The 20,770-nt window shown below is 38.0% G+C and overlaps 1 protein-coding gene across 7 annotated transcripts in view; it reads left to right on the forward strand.

The window, feature by feature from the left end:
* Nucleotides 1-20,770, forward strand: part of NELL1 (neural EGFL like 1) — a 271,852-nt gene that overhangs the window by 108,558 nt on the left and 142,524 nt on the right. The gene's annotated exons all lie outside the window — the stretch shown is intronic.

The raw sequence follows: 20,770 nt of genomic DNA on the forward strand, positions 1-20,770 counted from the left end.
ATGGTGTAGTGAGTGCTTCGCCAGTCTGTGCCTTTGCACTTTGTGACTGTTTAACACTTTGAAGATTTTTCTGTTGAATGAAGATATTATCTTCAAAATCATGACTTTCTGAACTTCCAGTGTTGGAAAACTTTTGTACATGAAACTCTTAAATAGCTTGCAACTCCTGTTAACTACTCTAGCTCTTACTATAGAAACTTATTTTATAGTGGTGCAGAGAAAACTGGTGTCATCTTTATATGATGAAGAAGCTGTATCTTGATTTGCTTCCCTTGTGCTCTTTCAGTCATTGTCATATTTGTCACCGGCATTTTCACTCTTTAGCTTCAAGAAGTTCACACCCATAAGCACTTTGGAATTTAAGGCATCGTGTCTAAGAGGAATTAAAGTAGATTAATTATAGATACTGTTGAAGATGGTTAAAGATCCTTTGCATTTTGAAGCCTGACTGGACTGTCAGTCCTATCTGTCAGTCTTGGGGAAGCCCTTATGGCAGCTGGTTTGTATTCAGAGGTTCCCCACATTGCATTGTCAAAATCAAAGAAAAATCTTACATCTTAAATACAAGTAAGTGCTGTTTATTGTAGATGCCACTCACTTCTAATAATGTGTGAGGTAGATAGCACAGTTGCAAGTTAAACAGAAGTTGGGCTACGCGTGAAAAAAATTATCCTTATTCAGAACGCCTGAAAAGCAGTTGGTTTAAATATGGGTTTTTTTGCACCAGTTCCGTGATCACTTTTGTGTGGCTTAAGCTTTTTCCATTTATAAATTAAATGAAAAATTCAAAGCATTGACAGATGCTTGATTCAAGAATTACACGCTATAATAGAAAACTTTTGTTTAATTATAGGTTTTTCAGACAGTGGTAAGAGAATCAGTCAACACATTAATTGTATATATTAATCATCTTTCATGTATGGTACCTGTTAATAGCAGATGTCTAATAGAGCAAAACTGTGGTTTTAAAGTAAGTCAAAGACCAAGGGGAAAAAAAGACCAAGAAATATTTTACCCTTTATAAGTGAATGTTATTCCTGAATGCATAGTTAGAAGAAATTATTGTTTCACCTTATCAAAACAAACAAACAAATACCTCCTATAAAATGAGGTGGGAGGTAGGGATCACTAATAATGTCTTGGGTTCCCGTTTGTTGTCTTTATTAATGGCATCAGCCTGCACAGTGATTCCAGGCAAGGCTTTAAAGTTAAGGTAAAAGAGGGGAAAAAAGAAGCTTAATAAAATGTTAGTATGAAAATAAGTGAGTCTGCTAGAAACACGAAAGTTGAATGTCAGTCAGTGACATTCATAAATTGCGAGTTAAACGCACTGGAAGCTTCTCTGGTATCAGAAAAAAGAAGTAATTGGTGTCTGCCATTGTCAGTAGTATTATTTATCTTCAGTATTTTTCCCTTTTGTTGCTTGAGATGATCTGTGTAATTTTTTTCTCCTTTAGCCTTGAGAATGGAGAATAGAAGGCAAGCCAGAAAAGCAAGGGAAGGAAAGCTTTCCGAGAGTGATGCGTTTAAACCCTCTCCCCTCCTCCCCTGCCAGTGCTGGTATATAATAATATAATAATAAAAGTCTTCTAGAAATGGGAGTTGAGATAGAATGCACTCAAGGATAATGCATTCTATAAAGTTAGTCTTCAGAATAACATGAGTTTTGAATTGCTTTTTCTCTAAAGTTGACTTAATCACTCCGTGCAGTCTGCTGGAGAAAAGAGCTGATCTAAGGCATGTGCACTGTTGGTCAACTCAACGTAAAAACCTCTATACCCAGTTTTTTCATTTTTTTTCCTTCCATCTCTTGATAATTAGATTGGGTTAGGCTATTTCTGGATATAGTCTTTTTAAATTGCAGAAATCAGTCTTGGTGAAGCAGCTTACATTTTTCAATTAAAGCTACATTGTCAGCTCAGCATTGAGGCGCATGTCCCCGCCTGGCTGTTGTTGTAAGGAGTGTGAGCATCAACGCCTTGACTAGAAACTGGTTTTGACCATTTATTTCATTGTGGCACATTTTTACTCTGGAAACTGAAATGGCATCTGGTATTACTGACTTACTTCTAAAAATCATTGGGTTGTCCTACAGTTGTGCCATTCTAAATGAAATTAGATGTGGAAGTGGAAAATGACTGGTATATGTTTAAAGCATTCTGCTGTGCTGGGCTTAATATGCGTGTTGTTGGGTAAAGAAAGAGAGTTGATGGGGGCCTGATTCTGGAGTTCATTGGCTCCACAGTCACTGAAGTTACTTATCCTGTTTGAAAACTGCTTTTCTTATTTTGCAAGGGAAAGTGTTTTCTTTCTCGGGAGAACACTGTACCCCAGGTATTACTGTGGTTGCCATGGCACTTTGCTAGCAACAACCTCTTAAAAACATTAGTACTGGCAAATAAATGGTGTCTTTTTGATCGCTTTGACAGATGCTTGTTTTATAGAATATTCTACACTGACTGGTTTGATTTTAGAGATAAAATGTCCTTGTCTTCTGAAGCATCATTACTTTCGACTAAGTAAGTTTCTGAGTTAGCTTTGCCTTTTTTTTTTCTTTCTTTTTAAATTCAATAAATGTATAAACCTCCCATCCCCTCTCCCCCAGTCTTCCTCTTTTATAGAAGCTGTTTTGATAACTGATAGGCAAGTGTGACTGAGCCAAGCTGGCTCTGCTTACATAATCTTACTGAGAAATGAATTTTCAGACATGTGATTTGCTTGTCGAGAATACCTGCTTTAATTTTGTTTGCAATCTGTCCCTTTTCCCTTGTTAACTTCTGGGATATCAAGCAGAAGAACAGCCCGTGTGTGCACGCGTGCGCGTTCGTGTGTGTGGGGAGGGTGGGTGGGAGGATGTGTCAGTTACTTGCTGTTTAATAACCGAGTCTGTGGTTTTTTTCCTTGTTATCTTTTGAGCTGTCTGAAAAAAAAAAAAAAGAAGTTGTTTTCTTCAGATGAGAGTGTTGGTTAATTTGTGTCTTAATAAGCAAAGAAAAAGATGTGGGAATTTCTTCTGAAAATGAAGATATTTGTGTTTTTCACACCTGAGCATCCACGGTAGTGGAATTAAAAGGAAAGGACTTACGGCTTAAACTGTACCTTTTGGCACTTGTTCAGACAAGAAGTGCTGCTTAAACTCAATAGCTCCGGATTAGCACAGGAGGTGGTGTAGCCCAGGAACCTCTCTCTCCGTGATCCCTTGTTCCTGGGCTGCAGGGTTTTGGGAGCAGCAGGGAAGTGGTGAAGCACCTGCAGCAAATGGTGAGGGCTGTGCTGGCTCGCATGTGGGAAGCTGGAGAAGTGGAATATTGTTCCCATGCATTCTCCCCATTTCTAGTCCACCTGCTCTGGGTGGGAAGGTGTTGGCATCTACTGCGAGAGTGGATTTATTATGACTTATAGCATAAGTTGAAGTCATAGTCAAGCCCTTAAGCGAGGTTTGATTTAGCTACTCACAGTTTTTTATGAAGGCTATAGTGAAACTTATTCAGAAGGTTATTCCAATCCAGTTCCGCAATATGAAAATAAAAGTGTAATTTAAAACAAATGACTTGCCAGACGTTGAATGCCTAGTGAGCTTGTGCCTAGTCCCTAGTGCAGAGGGTCATCAAATCAAATATTGTGGCTGAATTTTTGAAGTGCTTGGATAATTTTATGACCAATAGTAACATTTGTAGTTATGAAAGGTAAGATAAAGATCATCAGCTCTCATGCTTCAAGGCATAAGGTAATCACCGCAGTGTTACAGGAGGGATATTTCCCCGCTGAGCAGCATTACACAGTTGGTTATGTACATTATGAGCTGTGTTCCTTCCTTCGATCTAAACCATTAGCCAAAGAGGTGACACTTGATGGGTGAGCAGGTTACTAAGACAAATCTCATTTTAGCCATACAGGGGATATATGTTTCTATACGAAAGGGATTTGTTGCATCACATAATCCAAGCTGTTGCTTACAGGAATATTGCTTCACTAAAAAATCGTATAAAGGTGAGCTATTCCCATTTTGGACTCAGTAACTCTTCTGCTGTGGTGAGACGCTTACTGTTATTATACATATATGAATAATTCTTGTTTGCTTAGTTGGTGCTCTCTTCTGCTTCGCTCCCACTTGGAGCCACCATCAGACCACGGTTGGCAGGTGTGGACTTTCTGATTTCACAGGAGTTGGCAGGTGGACACTTCGGCTCAAGAGTCAAAGCTGATCCTGACTGTGTCTGCAGTCAGTGCCGGGGTTGTCAGGCACCCCGGCTCCTGTGCGACGTCTTCTCTGCCCTGATGGATTAGACCCAGCTTCCACACGGCTATTTAATACTTCTACATTCCGTCCTTGTTTAGAGCTAGCCACGAGAAGAAGCTGAGCATAATAAGCATATATATAATAAAATATAATTATATATATACTCAGTCTTTGTTTAACTAAGCTGAAAGGGCCAAGGTTTCCTTGCTTCTTTTCATGGTTATTTTCTCATTCTCACAATCACCTTAGAAACTGTTTTCTGGACACATTTACAGGTTTTGTTTTGAACACAGGTGATCAGGAATCTCCTCACTATTTTGCATGAGATCCGAGTAACCCTTTTCTGAGTCAGCTGAAAATGTCTTGCATGTCCCAGAAATTCATTAGACCTTTTTGCAGCTGCAACACATTGGTACCTTATAATCATTCTATCGACCAGCTCGCTTCTTTTCTGTTTCTTACAACTGATGAACCTCCAGTTTAAAGGAGAAATCCTTGTCATTAGTTTCTCTTGTCATGATGGTGCACTTTTTGCTTTTAAATTTCATTCCGTTCAGTTTTCTTGCTCTGAAGGTCATCTCGTTCTTCCAGTGTGATGATCTTGTGTTCTTCCGTGCTGATAACTCTGTCATCTTTGCATGTCATAATCTAGTCCTTGAACTAAGGTTGCTAATGAATATATTAAGCAGAATGAATCCCAAGGGTGGTTCTTGAGAAACACTGTTAGTAAATTTCTCCATCTTCAGTACTGCTTTTTTTCAGTATAGACTCTATATATAGCACCTCACACAGACAGTTTTTTATCCGTATTATGATGTATTCTTATACTATTCCCCGTTGTCTCTCTTTTAAATAATAAGTTCTTGTAGGACACTATCAGATGCTCAAGTTAAATATAGATGTATTAGTTGCGCTTTACTGCCCTTCTCCAAGTAGTCAGGTATTTTACTAAGAAAACACATTATTATTTTTAGGTGATCTACTAGTAATGAGAATATATTTCTTTTTATCCTGCTTCAGGTATACCTCCATGCCCTCAATTACTGCCTCTTCCAAAGCCTGCAGCATTCAGTGTCAAAATGACGTGAATATGTGTTTATCGTTTCTCCTTTCTTGGAACACAGGTCCTATGTTTAGTATTTCTAAGTGTTATTTTTGCTTTAGAAATGATGATCTGGGATGCACAAAGAACAAAGTTTTCAAGTAAAGGTTTATGAAACTAACTGATATAATTGGACAACTTTAGTTCCTGTTGGTTTATAGGTTGCAGCAAAAAACTTGCCGTTGAATTTGTATTCTCATCTTCTGGTTCTTTCAGGATGCTGGAAGTGCTCCTGTCTGTGTGTCTTTATTCTTATGAGAAAAGGGAACATTTGCCCAGGTTTGTGGTTACACAGAGTTAACTTTTCATTGAATCTGTATGAGAGTGAGAGAATCTATAACTAGTCATTCTCTTTATTTTCCTCATTCTCTTCTGCTTGAGTGAAAAAGAATATTTCACTGTTTATTCTGTTTTCCTTTGAAAGATTGAGCTCAGCTACTATTACTTACTATGTGGCTAACATAGGAGACATGGCTTATCTTGTTAATAAATCTGTCTTTTCCCATCCTTGTAAGTTTTTTGCTTACTCCTGGTATCTTCTTTGAAGTGTTTTTCATCCTTGCTGAGTTTTTCTCACTTTCGTTCCAAATACTTTCAGCCTTTTATTAAGGTTATTTGTCTGTATTTTTGAGCTCAGTGCAGTCCAATCAGTTGTGTTAACTTTCTTAGGCTCTCAGAGTTAGCCCTGTTAAAACCCAAACCTTCTTTGCAGGCTTATTTTTATATATCCATTACATATCATTGAACTCATCAAAAGACGAGTCAGTACACAATCATTTGATCCATTTCTTTCTTTAGCCAGCTTTTCTATAGGTTTATTGCAGCTTTTAAATTCTTCACCCCTGATGTGGTCCCCAGTGAGTCTCAGTGGTAATTAGAGGTAAAGAACAAACCTGAAGATTTCACATTGTGGCTTTAAAAATTGCAAACTGCCACCAAAAAATATACTTAAAAGATGATGACTGATGCTCTGAGCGAACTGATCTGGTTGGAGATGACCCTGCTCATTGCAGGGGGATTGGAGTAGATGACCTCTGAAGGTCCCTTCCAACCCAAACTATTCCATGATGTTTTCAGTCTATACTTATCTTTTGATTTACTCTCAGTCGATAGGTTGTGATGACAGAATTATTTCCATCTTCATGTACATGTGTAGTTTTCTGTTTTCTACTCTTAATTTCTGGAGATCGATAAATATCTGAAGTTATATCTTTTAATAAGGTATTTTTTTGATTTAGAACTGTCTTCATTTTAGTTTCAGATTTATAACTGTAGTTAATCAAATTCTGTTACACCTTAATTCACTTTGAAATGGTTTTTGGTAATGGGATTATGAATTTTTAAAATCTGGGGATTCAGAAGAACCTCTGTTTGACCCACCTGTAGTTTTAAAGGAAAACATTATCTGGATAGTGAGCATACTTCTTAGTACTAAAACATAATTAAAAATGAGATAACATGAAGTGAGAACAAATGGTATACAGGCTTATTTTATGTAATGTTATGAGCAGAAAAAAGTATAATGGGGTCTTTCCATATAATTATTGTATCCACAATCAAATTATTTCACTTGTTGCTACAGTTCTCTTCTGTGGAAGACCATGGCTGGTCAGAGTGTAAGAACTCTATGGCTATGCAGCATTGTTCTGCCAAACCTCAGTAAAATCCCAGTTTGAAAATTATGCATAATTTGACAGCAGAAATATAGCAAAAGCTAAAAAACCCATTGGGTTTTGTTAACCTTTGAATTAGTGGCCAAAGAAAGCTCATTCCCAGAAGCAGAACAGCTCTTTTTCACATGAGGCAGGCATTGCATACTGGTCATTCAACGTGTTTAATTCAAGATCCATTCTACCCATTTTTTTGGAGGTTTTCCATCTAAATCCTGACCCGGACTTTTCTGATAACTTCATAAGCATATGTACAAGAGCTTTTTATATGTAAATTTGTTATAGTCTTTGTACTTAAATCATATTTTGAAGACTGAGTGGCAAACTCTACATATTAAAACATATTTATAAACAAAAAATGTGAGGAGTGTTCAAGAGGAATACCTGGTCACAACAATTGCTCAGGTGTCCTAGATTTGGCCTATTCAAGGGAAATTAAACACTGGGATTTTAGGTGTTTGATTTATAGAATGTCTTCCATTTTTAACCAGTGTTCATATCAATAAATTAGACTAGAAGGAGCTAATATAGGGGCAAGACTGACTTTGCAGATGGGCTCAGGTTGAAGGGAAGAAAGGGACAATTCAAAATTAATGAAAGACTGTCTTTAAGATAACTCATTGTCAAAATTAGTGAAAAGCATTAATGTAGCAAACAATGTGATGCCCAGGATGGAGGGATCAGAGAGACTAGAATGTTGGGGGAGCATGTGGGCTCCAAAACAACAACAAAAAAGTCCACCATTGGGAGAGAAATAGGGAATAACAGCCAAAACGTGACCTGAATAATATGTGCTTTTAAAAGGTTATAATTCCCAATTCTTCTAGTAGTGGAGGTTACACATTTTTGGAGTATTTGAACTACTTTTGTTTACTTGTATAAAGCCAGTTGTGACTCCTTAGGTTTGTACGGGCACTAATATATCTGAAATAGGTATCAGGAAATGTATGTTATTACTCTTAAAAGTTATTCTGCAGAATCAGTAGCAAATGTTTCAGCTTTTTATAGAGTAATTAACAAGTATTAAGATGTTAAGAAATGTATGGAAATTGGATGAAGAATTGCAAATAGTTGGGGAGTGTTGTAAAACAAACGAAATCCCAAGAGAGTCAGCTCACCACCCCAGACAGGAGAACATTTGGTTATTGTCTCTGTTGTCTCTATTTCTGCTTCTCCAAGCTGTGGTTGGGATGGTCTCCTGGTGGGATTGACCCTTGTTCAAACCTCTCCGCATCCTCTTGTGTACGTGGCGCTTGTTCCCTTGTGAGACTGAAAGATGTTATTTCAGAAATGTCACGCTCTCCAAAAAGTTGTTTATTTGTATTACTGAGCTCAGCTTTCTTAATTTGTTCCAAATTCATGAATGATTTCTGGTAAGCCCAAACTCTATTTTTGACAGTGACCCATTTACTAAAAATAAAAATAAGTAATCCAGCTTTGCTAAATACCTCCCTAAAACCCAATAAATAGTTTCTAGTACTGGACTTCTTCGCTCTTTTCAATTTGCGAGACATCAATTCAGGTCCTGTGAACTGAGTGTTCCTGAAAAGCTGCCTACTCTGCATCCCCCATACAGAAAGTCATATTTATCCCCTGCATGTTCTTGTACCAAATTTGTCTGCTTCCATTCCTCAGGGAGAAACTCCAGGTTGTGTCTGTGATCTTTGGAAAGCTCTCTGAAATATTTAGGAGTAAATGCCTGACAGTCTCTCTGTACCTAACAGCACAAACTGGGGATATCAGTTTGGTAGAGAATAAATATTAGACTTTTTAATTTTGTGTATTTAGTATGTACACTTTTTTTTAGTGAGTGTTTTTGGCATAACTAGCTGGTGAGGAGGAATATGTCTAGTATAATGATCATTTCACGCTTGCCACAGCTATAATAACACATACTACAGTATACTGTGAACCTTACCACCCCTGAAAAAAGCAATGGAAATACACAGTTGGAGAAATTAAGCAAGATATTGCTACTGCCTTGCGGTCTTTATCACTGTAATATGTGAATAGTGGCATTTATTAAAAAAAAAAAAAAAAAAGCAGTCTGATTAAGATCTAAGAGTAAATCTGCATTATAAACACACATGGCTATCATCCCAAAAATGGGAGAACTTCCCAGCTGTGAAGAGAAAAATCATCTCCCCATCTGCATTTGTGCACTGAGAAAAGCACTAACAGCAGTGAGGGAGCGGGAAGGACTGGACAGTGGTGAATCTTTTAGTCTTGACCTCCCTCTTTTTCTACAAAAACAAGCAGGTTTTTTCTTTCAGAGGCTTAAGGGGAAAATGGCATCTGAACACTGGAGCAAATATACTTTACCAAAGTACTGTTCATTGTGTGAGAAATAGTTTCACAGTGTAAAAACCATTCATTGATGTGCTCGGAGAAGTTGTCACTTCCTCTGAGAGATCGCTCTCTTTGAGCTCCAGGTTTGAGACACAGGGATGATGACAGAGTTCAAAAACTGCTTTTACAATCCATGTTGGTAGGATAGGCTGTTGTCAGATATCAGGGGAGACTTAGGAACTGATTTCTGAAGTGATTGTATGTGTAGGTTGCCTTTTCTCTTTCTCACAAATTTGGAAGAAGCCTAATTTTCTCCTTAATTGCGTAAGGCACCGTGTTGACTTGGGCTAGTCCTGGTGGTTTGTGTCCAAAGGAATCCGATGGTCCGCAGCCTCCTCCGTTGTGACCCCAGTGCTCTTCAATGCTGGGAAAACAATGTGGCTGATGAGGTGAGGAATGAGAAATGGCAGATACGACCATGTTGCTCCTCTCCTTTCAGCTGAACGCGACATCACAGCCAACTTCTGCTTGCTGAAGCCCATGGAGGACTCAGCCTGTTACCACATGTCTGGTAGTCTAGGTGCCCTGTCAAATCCATATCTAGGAGGGCTTCTCCTGTGTGGTTTCTAGAAGTCTTTTGCACAAAAAAACTTGGTTACAATTTGCCAGGCTGAAATGAATTGAAGTGGGATGTGATCCGGTGTCCCTGCGCTGCGGTGGCCAACCTAGGCAGATCAATTGGCAGCTCTTCTGTTTCCTGTGGGAATGTGTTTGTTGACTCGTGTTTTTGTTATGACATTGTCGTCTTATGTTCACTTCCTTTTTTTTGTGGTAAGTCTTTGCTGTTTGGGGCAAACAGCAGAGAACCAAATAATCTTTGAATTGTGGAATTTTTCTCTCTACCAATGCAGTGAGATGATTTTACATTTAATAGTATAACTAAGACATCCAAACCCAGATGGTGGACATCAGGACTCTCCTTTTTCTGTATAATGCACTGTAAAGGATAGATGTCCAGGTACGATGTCATGCTTGGCATGCTGACACCTATAGTTGGATGGATAGTCTAGTCCATCTGGATGGAGAACCTCTCTCTTTCTAAAGGACATCATAGCTTAGGTCTCCAGCCATCTGTGTAGCCTTGCTATTGAGTTCAGAAATGTGTCTTCTGTGATTTATGGCTAATTCAGAAGTCTAGTAGTCAGACTCACTATTGTTTTAAGCCATAATATGTATTTCTTCATACTGTGCATCAGCTTGCATGAATAGCTATTGTCAAGCTAACTCCTTTGTGTCTTCAGGATGTTTGGACCTTTTGGGTTAATTATAAGACATCAACTCTCAGTATTTATATATATGGACACTAGATAAAATGGCAGGTTAAAGTAAGATTGATAAATTGCAGCACTGCAAAAATACAAACTGGTGAGATTTGTACTTAAAAATAGGAACAATTTTCCCATCAGAGAAAACAGCAAGAAATCTTAAAAAAAAAGATAAGAAAGGAGCAGAAGTTGAGAAAATGGAGAGATGTTGTGAGTAGAGGAAGAATTTATTTTTTTAAGGTAGTAATAACTTGGCTATACCTAAGGGAAATTCGCTAAGGATTATGATTCACTTTGGTCACCTCAGAAACAAGCTGTTCATCTGTCAGTAGATATTTGAATTATTAGTCAAATATTTTATTATTATATCAACAACATCACTAATCAGATGTTTTAATACGTGATACTAAAACAAATTAATTTGCTGACATAGAACCAAATAGGATTTTTAGCATATGAGTGATAATACCTTGGATATGCTCTTAGCATTTGCTAGCCAAGTCTTAAAAACTCCCTGTGACTGAATGAAGATGAATGCTTTTGAATTTTTATCTCCTTCGTGTTAGTGCTTATCTTTTGTTAGTGATTCCTGAACAAATTGCAGTATGTGATGTCCCTTTAATTATGTGCCTGTGCTTAGATGCCCAGATAGAGAGTTTAGGGTTTTAAAGTGTGAAAAGATGCCTTTATTTAAGATGAATACAGAATGCAGAGGGAACAGAACCCTTCCTGCATCTGCTGGAGGAACTGAAGATTGGTTTAATTCACGTATATATGAATGTGTGTGTATACACCAATATTTTAAATACTACAGACGTCAACTATCGTTTTTTATCAGCTGAAGGTCTGACGTGCGGATATTCTGGTGCAGCTCATGATATGAGTCTTGTCCTTGAGCCAAAGAGAACGTTGTCTACCCATCATCCTTGGGGTGCTGTGTCTTCCTTGGATTTTAAATACTAGTGGATTTATGGGGGATTTATCAGAGTATGAGAATCTAGTCCCTATCTGGAAAACAGCAAGATACATATAGCTTAGAATCAGTGCAAATTATATGCTCTGTAATTGTCTCTATAAGAAATTCATATTGGTCTTTCTTTGGTTAGAAGGTCTTTATGCCACTCTGTAAGCCTCAAAATAATGAAACCCCCAGTGACTTCACTATTCCTGTGTAATTTTTTTCATTCGTATTTTCTCTAAAACTTTTTTAACAGAATCTGGTTCTGGGATAATTTCCCAAGGTCAAAGCAGCACATGATTTTCCCCTTCCAAAATCTTTGTGAAGATTCAAAAGCAGAGTTCAGAGCATGTGTCACATTGAGGCAAATGGCATGTACAGTTAGATGATTTAAAATTAATAAATAGAAAGCTATTCAGAAATGACTGTAAAAATGATGAAGGGTTGTAGGAACTGATTTATGAGGCAAGACCAGAAGTTAGATATGTATAGCTAGGATGAAGGGATAGAATGAACATAACTGTCTTCAAATATGTGCATGAGCAGTCAGACAGCAGCTTTTTGTGAATTCAGGATTATGGACTAGACAAAAAAGTGTTTTAGGGCTACCAAGATAAAGAGAAGGTAGAATTAAGGAACAAAGTTGTTAGGATTTCTGAAAAATTGGAAGGTAAATAGAAACTGATTGTTAAGAAGAAATTTCTATATGTATCCAGCTTTGTTAGACCATAGGATTGATCGTTCTATTGTGTCAACAGATTATTTCCCTCATTTCTATTTGGGTTTGTGGAAGTGCTACAGGAGGATGAGAAGCTGGAGAAAGGTGGATGACAAGGTGGATGAAAAGAAGTCTGTTTTTATCTTGAATATCATTTTTTTGTGAGAAAGGAGCATGTGTACTGGGTACAGATCTTGTTATTGCGCATTACTAATTTTGTCCTTGATGCTTATTATACCCAGAAATACAGATGCAGGCTCAGATACAGTAGTCACACCTTTCCTTTGGTTTAATAGAATGTCAAGTGAATTGCCTCAAAAAGCCTGGCAGTTGTGTTAAATGATGGTGTTATGGCTCAATGGAGTTTCAGTACATCACTCACCTTAATGAAAAACAATGCCTAACTAATTAAAATTGCATCTATTGGCTGTTAAAATTACAGTTATTAGCATCATTCTTACAGGACTTGAGTGGAAACTTGAAAAATCTTGATTTAGTCATTCCCTCTTAAATGGGTCTCTGATTCTTCATTCTTCAGTGCTCAAGAGATACCAAACATGGAGATATAATTGCTTAAATTACTTTTTCACAGGCTAAAGGAAATAAAATTCTTAGTTTAAAATGATAAGTAAATGAAGTGGGTTGACATTGGTGGCTGCCAGGTGCTCACTAAGCTGCTCTATCACTCCCCCTCCTCAATGGGATGAGAGGGAGAAAATACATTGAAAAGCTTGTGCGGGGAGATGAGGACAGAGAGATCACTCAGCAATTGCCATTGAGCTGAACAGACTTGACTTGAGGAAATGAAATTTATTGCCAATCAAATCAGAGTAAGATAATGAGAAATAAGAACAAATCCGAGAAATGCCTTCTCCCCACCCCTCCCTTCTTCCCAGGCTCAACTTCATTCCCTGTTCTTCTACCTCCTTGTCCTGAGTGAGGCAGTATTTACAAATAATATGGAATGAACGATGAAAACAGGCCAGAATTTTGCTTCTTAACAGAGATGGTGAAAATACATTTTAGATGTCTATAGAGGTCTCCCTCCTTATAGCGATAGTGAAAGCTCATATCGTTTTCATAATGATTATCTCCAGGGCCAAAAACCGTGAAGCTTTCACCAGCAGAATCCAAGAGTCACTATTTTGCTTTTAAATAAAACTACCTTATAAAATCAAGACAGAGAACACCGCTTGAAACCCGTGATGTTGGTTCAACTCTCGTGTTCTTTATCCTCATTCAGTGTGAGATCTTTGTTGATTCACCTCCCTCTGCAGCGCACAAATACATATACACACACACACACACAGACATATACACACACTCTTCAGTAGGTTCGTTAAAATCAAAGCCCATTGAACTCTTCATGTCGTTAATTTTCACAAGGAGTATTTCAACCCGATTCCTGTTTCTGCCTCTGCCCTGCTGTACAGTCCTGTATTTCACAGTGGATTTTGCTGGGTTTTGAGAGGATTGCTTATAGTCACTAAAAGCCTGTCTTGGTCATGCTCAAACTGGGACTTATTGCTGATAACCTGCTCTGAAATGTACGTAGTGGTGCTGGTAATAAAATAGTAATTTAATATCACAGATGACAACTTAATACTGCCCCCGTTCCTGACCTCCGCTCCCAATGGTCAGGGTGCTGTGTACCACACATTAAAGTCCTGCTTCTGGAAGGCTCTCAGAAAGCTTGTTTGTGGTATGGCTCTTTGTGGGATGGCACATGCCCCATCAAGAGCTTTGGTTAAAACATCAACCCGCATGCCTGCAGTTAGTGTTCGTGACTGGGGAGGTTTGGGTCAGCATCTCTCTTCTTCCTCCGTTCGTTGTGTGCTGACCCCTGGTCTTGGTGGAATTTGAGGGAATCTGTGTGAATGAATTCCCATTGTTGTCTCACTGTGATGACAGTGGATATAGTAATCCAGACGCAGAGTTATTAGAGATGAAATAGTCAGGACCTGAGTGTCCCAATTTCTTTTAACTGCAACTAAACTTATCAAAGGGGAAAGCATTAAATCACTGGTTCAATTTCCTAGCCAAAAGCAAAGCAATTAAAATAAAATTTCCTACCAAGTGTTGAGGCAGGAATTAGAGTTGCAGGTAAAGAATATTTTTATGATCTTCTGTTGGATTCTCCCCCTGCCCCCTTTTATTGTTCCTGTTGCTTAGATCAGCTCAGGTTATGCCTAAGGAATACAATATTGTTGCAATCTCCAAACCAGAAATACCTCTCTCGGTAACTAGTGCTATAAATCACACCTGATTACCGTATTTGCTCCGATCAAAAATGCATCTTGCACTTTTCAGTTATGTCAATTAAGGTTACATTTATAGGGAAAAATATTTGTAGTGTATAAAATTAGGCATGTTTCTTCTGCTGATGTTTGTGTGTGTATTTAGTTTTACATTATTGATTAAATTAAATTTAAAAGGGCACAAACAATATGACTGGATTGTGTTGCAAGGATACAGAACAAAGAAAGGTGTTTAGCATGGCTTAGAGGGATACTAGGAAAAGAACTGCTTCTCAATGATCTGTAATTTTCTTATGTAAGATATTTGTCTCTAACCCTCTGTGGAACCTGGTTAACAGAGAATAGTCTGGACCCAGGAAAATAAAATCAGTAAATCCTCTGTTATATAAAGCCACCTGGTTTGGGTTGCATGGCATTGACTTAGCAATGGTGACAGGTCTGCCACTTTAAGTTCAGTGTTCCCACATGGATTTTTGAGCGGAGTTGCACAGAGGAACAAGATGTGATGGAAACAGATGAATAATGAATGCTTGAAAAGATGTTAAGAGACAACATTTAGGAAAATGCAAATAGAGCTGTGAAGGCCATAAATGGAGAAGAGAGCATGGTGAGTGTTTACCAGCATGGGACAATATTTTTCCATTACCTGTGTGCTGCTTTGCACTGCAGAAATTCAGTGTGAAAATGGTGGAGCATTAATTTTGCATGTTTTTTTGCTACTAACATATCACATCTGGTCTATTATAACAATATATACATTAAAAAGAATTACAAAATGAAAGACCAGTACTTTTCCAGGAACTGTAAGTTTTTTTAGACGTGGCAATGACACCACCCCCCCAAATAAAACCCCAAACCCATACAGTTTGCATTAGCATTTAATTTTTCAGAGAGATAGTGTCCTCCTAAATGCCACAGTAAAAGGTTGCTGTGGGCACAGGGATTCTAGATCAATTATATGGGTAGCCTTCTACAATTTATCATTTGAAGATAGCATCTGTGTGGATTTAAAAGAGTAAGGCAGTCAATATTGCAGGACACAGATAGGAAACAAACTGGGTGAGAGTATTAGTGATAAAAATAGACCAGTGAAGCAAAAATTTGGGACAATGCTACAAGACAAGCATGGATGGAACCAGGTATTTAATGTAATTGCTCTTGGTGTAGCAGCATGAAGAAATAATTGTTCATTTTCATACAGTAATCCATTGTTCCCCCTTAGCCATTTGTAAAATCAGATAAAAGGGATTGAAAAGGTAAGGTAAGGTATCAGCTGAATGAAAATGGATATAGTTATTTCAATGTGTCATAATGCTTGGCTAATGTAGGTGAATGGAAGATCAGAGAAAAAACCACTCACCTCTCCCCTTCCCTTCTTCCCTCCCCATATAAGCATCTACTGGTATCTCTCTGAATGTCTGGTAAGATTAAAAAATAATGATAAAAAAGGAGGTGAATCTATTACACAAATCTGACATTCCTTTTCCACCAACGGTGTTTACTTCATCAGTGCTTACTGAGATCCAAAGGGGAGTTTCTTTCATAACTGAAATCAAAGCCAAGGCAAGCAGAGCTTTGGGAGCAGATTGATATAATCAGTAAACTAGAGGCAATCTATTTTAAGGAACAGAGCTAGTTTTGTAAGAATGAGGTGATTATATTGCTTTGTTTTCTAATGGGCTGTAATATATTTAGCAGCAGTAGTAGCATACCCTTTTATTTGACGTAGACTTATGTAATGGTAACTTTTACAGCCAAGCATGAAGTAGTTAGATTTAGAATGGAATCTTGTGCATTAAGAGCCTTTGAAGAAGAAAAATGTGTGGAAGAGTGGTACTAAATACTAAGGGAGAGTAGTCCAGTTAGATTTATTACATATAACTTTTCCTTCTCCTGTCTTCGTAGTAATTTCTCGAGCTTTATGCTGTGGGTTCTAGCCCACAACATAAAGTAGTTAACTCTGTGTCCTGAATAGGCAAATAGTAATGCACTGATGAGCACCGTTTATGTAAGGGAATAGACTTTTCAGATACATTTTTGTTGATCTGTACAGATTCATTGGAGGAGCCAGTCAGACCCTTGTCATCATGCTCAGGGTCTTCAGAATGGAGAACAGTGTCAAACTGCTGATTCCAAACTTTGGAGCCCGCAGTTGCCCGGAGATGTGCTGTGTTGACGGATTGTGACAGTATAGCTCTCGATTCATGGTTTGGTTTATCAAATCATCTTTGGTGGCAAGAATTTGTCCTTTAGGCTTGTCCCAAGGCATATGATTTTTTCACCATCTTCTCCTCAACAGCTACAAGATTTCCCGAACATCTCCTGCTTTAGGGAAAGATATATAGGATGCCTAGGGAGGAATGTCGTCATTTTTGTTCAGTGTGTTGCCTTCCAAAAAGCCAGTGGCTTTTCATGTGTAGTGTTCTGTCTCATTTCTGATTAACTGCCAGACGTGATTACTGTGGTGAAGTTAAGCAATATTTTCTTTATTTGGATACGTGCCATACGCATGCAGGCATTTATTACATTTACAAGGATGAACTTGGGTATGCCAACATTTTAGTTATCACATCTGTAAGAATTTTTATTGATTCCAAAATTAACATTGAGAGTAAAATTTTACAAAAACTTCCATTCTGAGAAAGGTAGCATGTACAAATATGATTATTTCCTACCTTTGAATAATGGGTGATGGATGGATGAAACATTCAATTTCTAAAAAAATAATAAAAAAGAACAGTTAACACTTTTTGAGCTGGTTTTGAGATAAAACTAATATTGAAGAACACGATAATGCCATCATGGGATTCACAACCACATGGGCTTATTTCTAATTTCACATTTTTATAAGAGAAATTTACAAAATGCATAATATTTGAATTGCATTGAGTTTATCTTTTATCTTTCTCTGAATTTGCCTCTTATCTACTGTGGTGTCCTTGGTAATATTGCCAAGAATATTACTCTAGCCATAGAGAGGGGCAGCACATATCCCAGCTGGGTCATTGCATCGGGCTGTTCTTGAGAGATGCAGCGATAGTTCTGTAACCCATGAAATCCCCTGGATACTCTGAACCAAAGAGTGGACAACTTCTCCTGTTTTAGGCTCGCTCCTCCTGCCAAGTTCTGAGCGCCAACAGCTCTTGTAGGACCAACACCAGCTTATTTGGGATTAACTCCATTTTAGTTGAAGTGGTCTCATTATAATCAGAAGCATTCAACATCTTGTTCTTTACTCCTCAGTGGGTTTAATACAACTTGAGAGGGTATAAGTGTTCTATGCTTTTTTCCTAATAGGCACCAGGTCATTTTCCTGAAATAGAGAATTCTTTCTGCTGGTATTCCTGAATATGTTAAAATTCCTGGTGGTGATGAAGAACCTCTCTGCCATAATGTCTATCAGAAGACGTAATGAACGTTCTTCAGAATCCTTATAGCAAATTATCCTCAAAGTCACTGATCTGCTTTGATGGAATCTCAGAGGCCAGAGCTGGAGAGCAGGGACGGTAGGACTGACTTGGGTAAAAGTTCTGAATCCTGTTGGCCATATGGACTCTGAAACAGAAAAGTAACTTGTTTGCTATATGACCTCTCATAAACCACTTAGCGGAAGGACAAATTAAGCAGCATCTTTGAAGAAAAGTCTTTACACCCACTCAGCCACACGGCTTAGTAGCCCGTTTTGCCGCCATGCATCTTCAATACAAGTATCAGTATGTTTTCAAATAATAATTAGAAAGAATAAATTGCGTCTTGAATAATCCTGGATAAAGCAATCTGGATTTCAGTTAAGTTTGAAGCATCATGGTGTCTGCTATTATAGGTGAAGAATCGTGACTTGTTTTTGCTAGTTGCTTTGACATGTTTGAGCAAATGACTGATCTGATGCCGTGAGCCAAAACCTGTTCCCCCAAATGTTTCATTCTGCTTTTTGTGATTATTTTTAATCTGTGTTCTCTAAGCTGCATTATCATATGTGAATTCTGGCTGCATATTTTTTTTTAAATAACTTATTTGCAACTGTCAGAGATACCTTATGAATAAGTTACCAATCATCCCTAAGAGCTATAGCTGCAAACATTAAAAAAGTAATATTTATAAGTCTGTGAACATTTTTTATTAATGTATTTATAAAATGAATGCAGTCGTTCACTTAGGGTTAAGAAAACAGCTCCTTTCTATTAAAAGCAACACCACATTACTTGTATTTTCTTTAATGCTGACATGTCAGTGGCAGCTTTCTAACTGGTTTATATAATCTTTTATGAAAAGTTCAATTTAAATAAACTGCTGTTATCCTAAGAGATCTCAAGGCTCTTGAGGATGGACCCATCTCCCCCAAACCAACCACACAGACATTTAATAATGCATTGTAAATTGTCAGCGTAATGATGGAAAGTGCAAGGGAGACTGGAACAGCAAATTTTTAGTTTTCCTTAGAGAGGAGCAGAATTTACTAGAATAATAAAAGGAAAATCTTCTCAGAGGATCACTAGATAGTGTGGACAGCAAACTAAAGAATCTGGTGCTGTCTTTCATGATAGGATTGTGATATTTTGAGGGAAGATGAGCGAAATGACTGTAGCTGAAATATCCTGGCTCCAAAGGGTTGGCCAGATTATTGGAGACTCGGGTTATGAAACACTCTATTTTTAAAAGCAAAAAGCCATAACTTAGACTAATGATTTGTAGATTATTGTAAGCATTAACAAGGATGGAGAAAAGGAGCTCATGTGCCTAAGTGATATTTGAATGTCTAAGGCTCTTTTGGTCCTTCTCAGCAATGTTACATTAGTTCAGGGCTGGTCTGCTCTGGAAAGTGTGACTGTTCAGGTGTGATTTGCATGTGAGTGTGTGTTTTTAAATATTTATTTGTTTGTTTGTTTGTTTAACTTGATTGTTAAACAGTTGTCATCCCCAGAGGAGCAGTTAAATGGATAGAAAGATTTGGAATATTGATACTCTTGTCCTGATCGTTAAGTAGGTATGTAAAGCAGTTTTACGCTGTGCCTAGAGGAAGAGGCTGCACCGTCTTAATGAAGCTCTAAAAGTCAAAGTGATAATACTTCCTGATGTTATTATATTGATAGTTATTTTATTGCTTATGGATTCTCAGGTGATGTTACAGCAGCCCTAATTTATGAAGGTATTTTTAGCTAGTTAGTGCTTTAACGACATTACAGTAATGGTTCTTAGCCCTATAGAAAGGGACTTTTTTCTTTGGCTGATCTGCTTTTGTTTTGGGTTGTTTCCCTGGCTCTGAGCAGGCAGCAGCTCCATCTGTCCAAGTCAGAGGAATGATGAGGGTCTTCTGCATTTGCACGGCAGCCCTGCCTTGGAGGAGATTAATTGTTATCAAGGAGTCCAAGTTGGTAAATGGTTTTAAGGTTAGCCTAGACATTTGCAGGCAATAATTAGTCTGTTCTTAGGCAGCGGTGGGAAGCAGAGCTGCTGCCAGCCCACAGGGAACTGCTGATTGCTGCCATCTGATGCTTTCTGGCTCTCTGAGGCTTGCGTTGCACGATTTGAGAAAGCAGCCCTGTGCTAAAGGTACAGAACAGGTGTGGGGCATGTTAGATGTATGTGAAAGAAGACGGGGAGGGGGAAAAATAAAGCAAGGGAGCTGAAAAGTGAGTCTGGCACTGGAAAGGAGGTAAGAGCAGGAAAGAGTCAGGGAGAATGAAAAGTAAATGTGAAGATCAAGGAAAAGAACATGTGTTCGTTTTTGCATAAGCGTAGGGTGACTGAAATTGTAGGACCTCTCTTATGCTCCACTACTGTTATGTTCCACTGTTTGGAAACTGTTTATATGATTCCATCAGCTTGTGAACATATATTAAGATTTTGTATTATCTAAATAACAACATGGGTTGGTTTTACTTTAAAAAAAGAACCCAGATTATTTACGCCAGGGTTCAATATAGTTCAAGTCAAGGCATTGTATTAACTTGAGTAAGAAGCAGGGAGGGGAATTTACCCCCCACTAATAATATTTTCTAGTTGGGAGGCAATGAATTAGAGATCAGAACTTTCTGCAAAGTTGTCCTTTTATTTCTTTTTCTTTTCTTCCTCCTCCCCCCCTGTTTGTTTTTCTGTCTGTGCTTCCTCACAAAGTGCTTGAAAATTAGAGTTAAGTTTGGGAAAGTTGCTCCCCAACTAGGAACTGAGTAATTGAGAGCCACTTGCAAATGGAGTAATTGATTCTGGTAT

Source organism: Patagioenas fasciata, chromosome 5 (assembly GCF_037038585.1).
Source record: "Patagioenas fasciata isolate bPatFas1 chromosome 5, bPatFas1.hap1, whole genome shotgun sequence".
NCBI lineage: Eukaryota > Metazoa > Chordata > Aves > Columbiformes > Columbidae > Patagioenas > Patagioenas fasciata.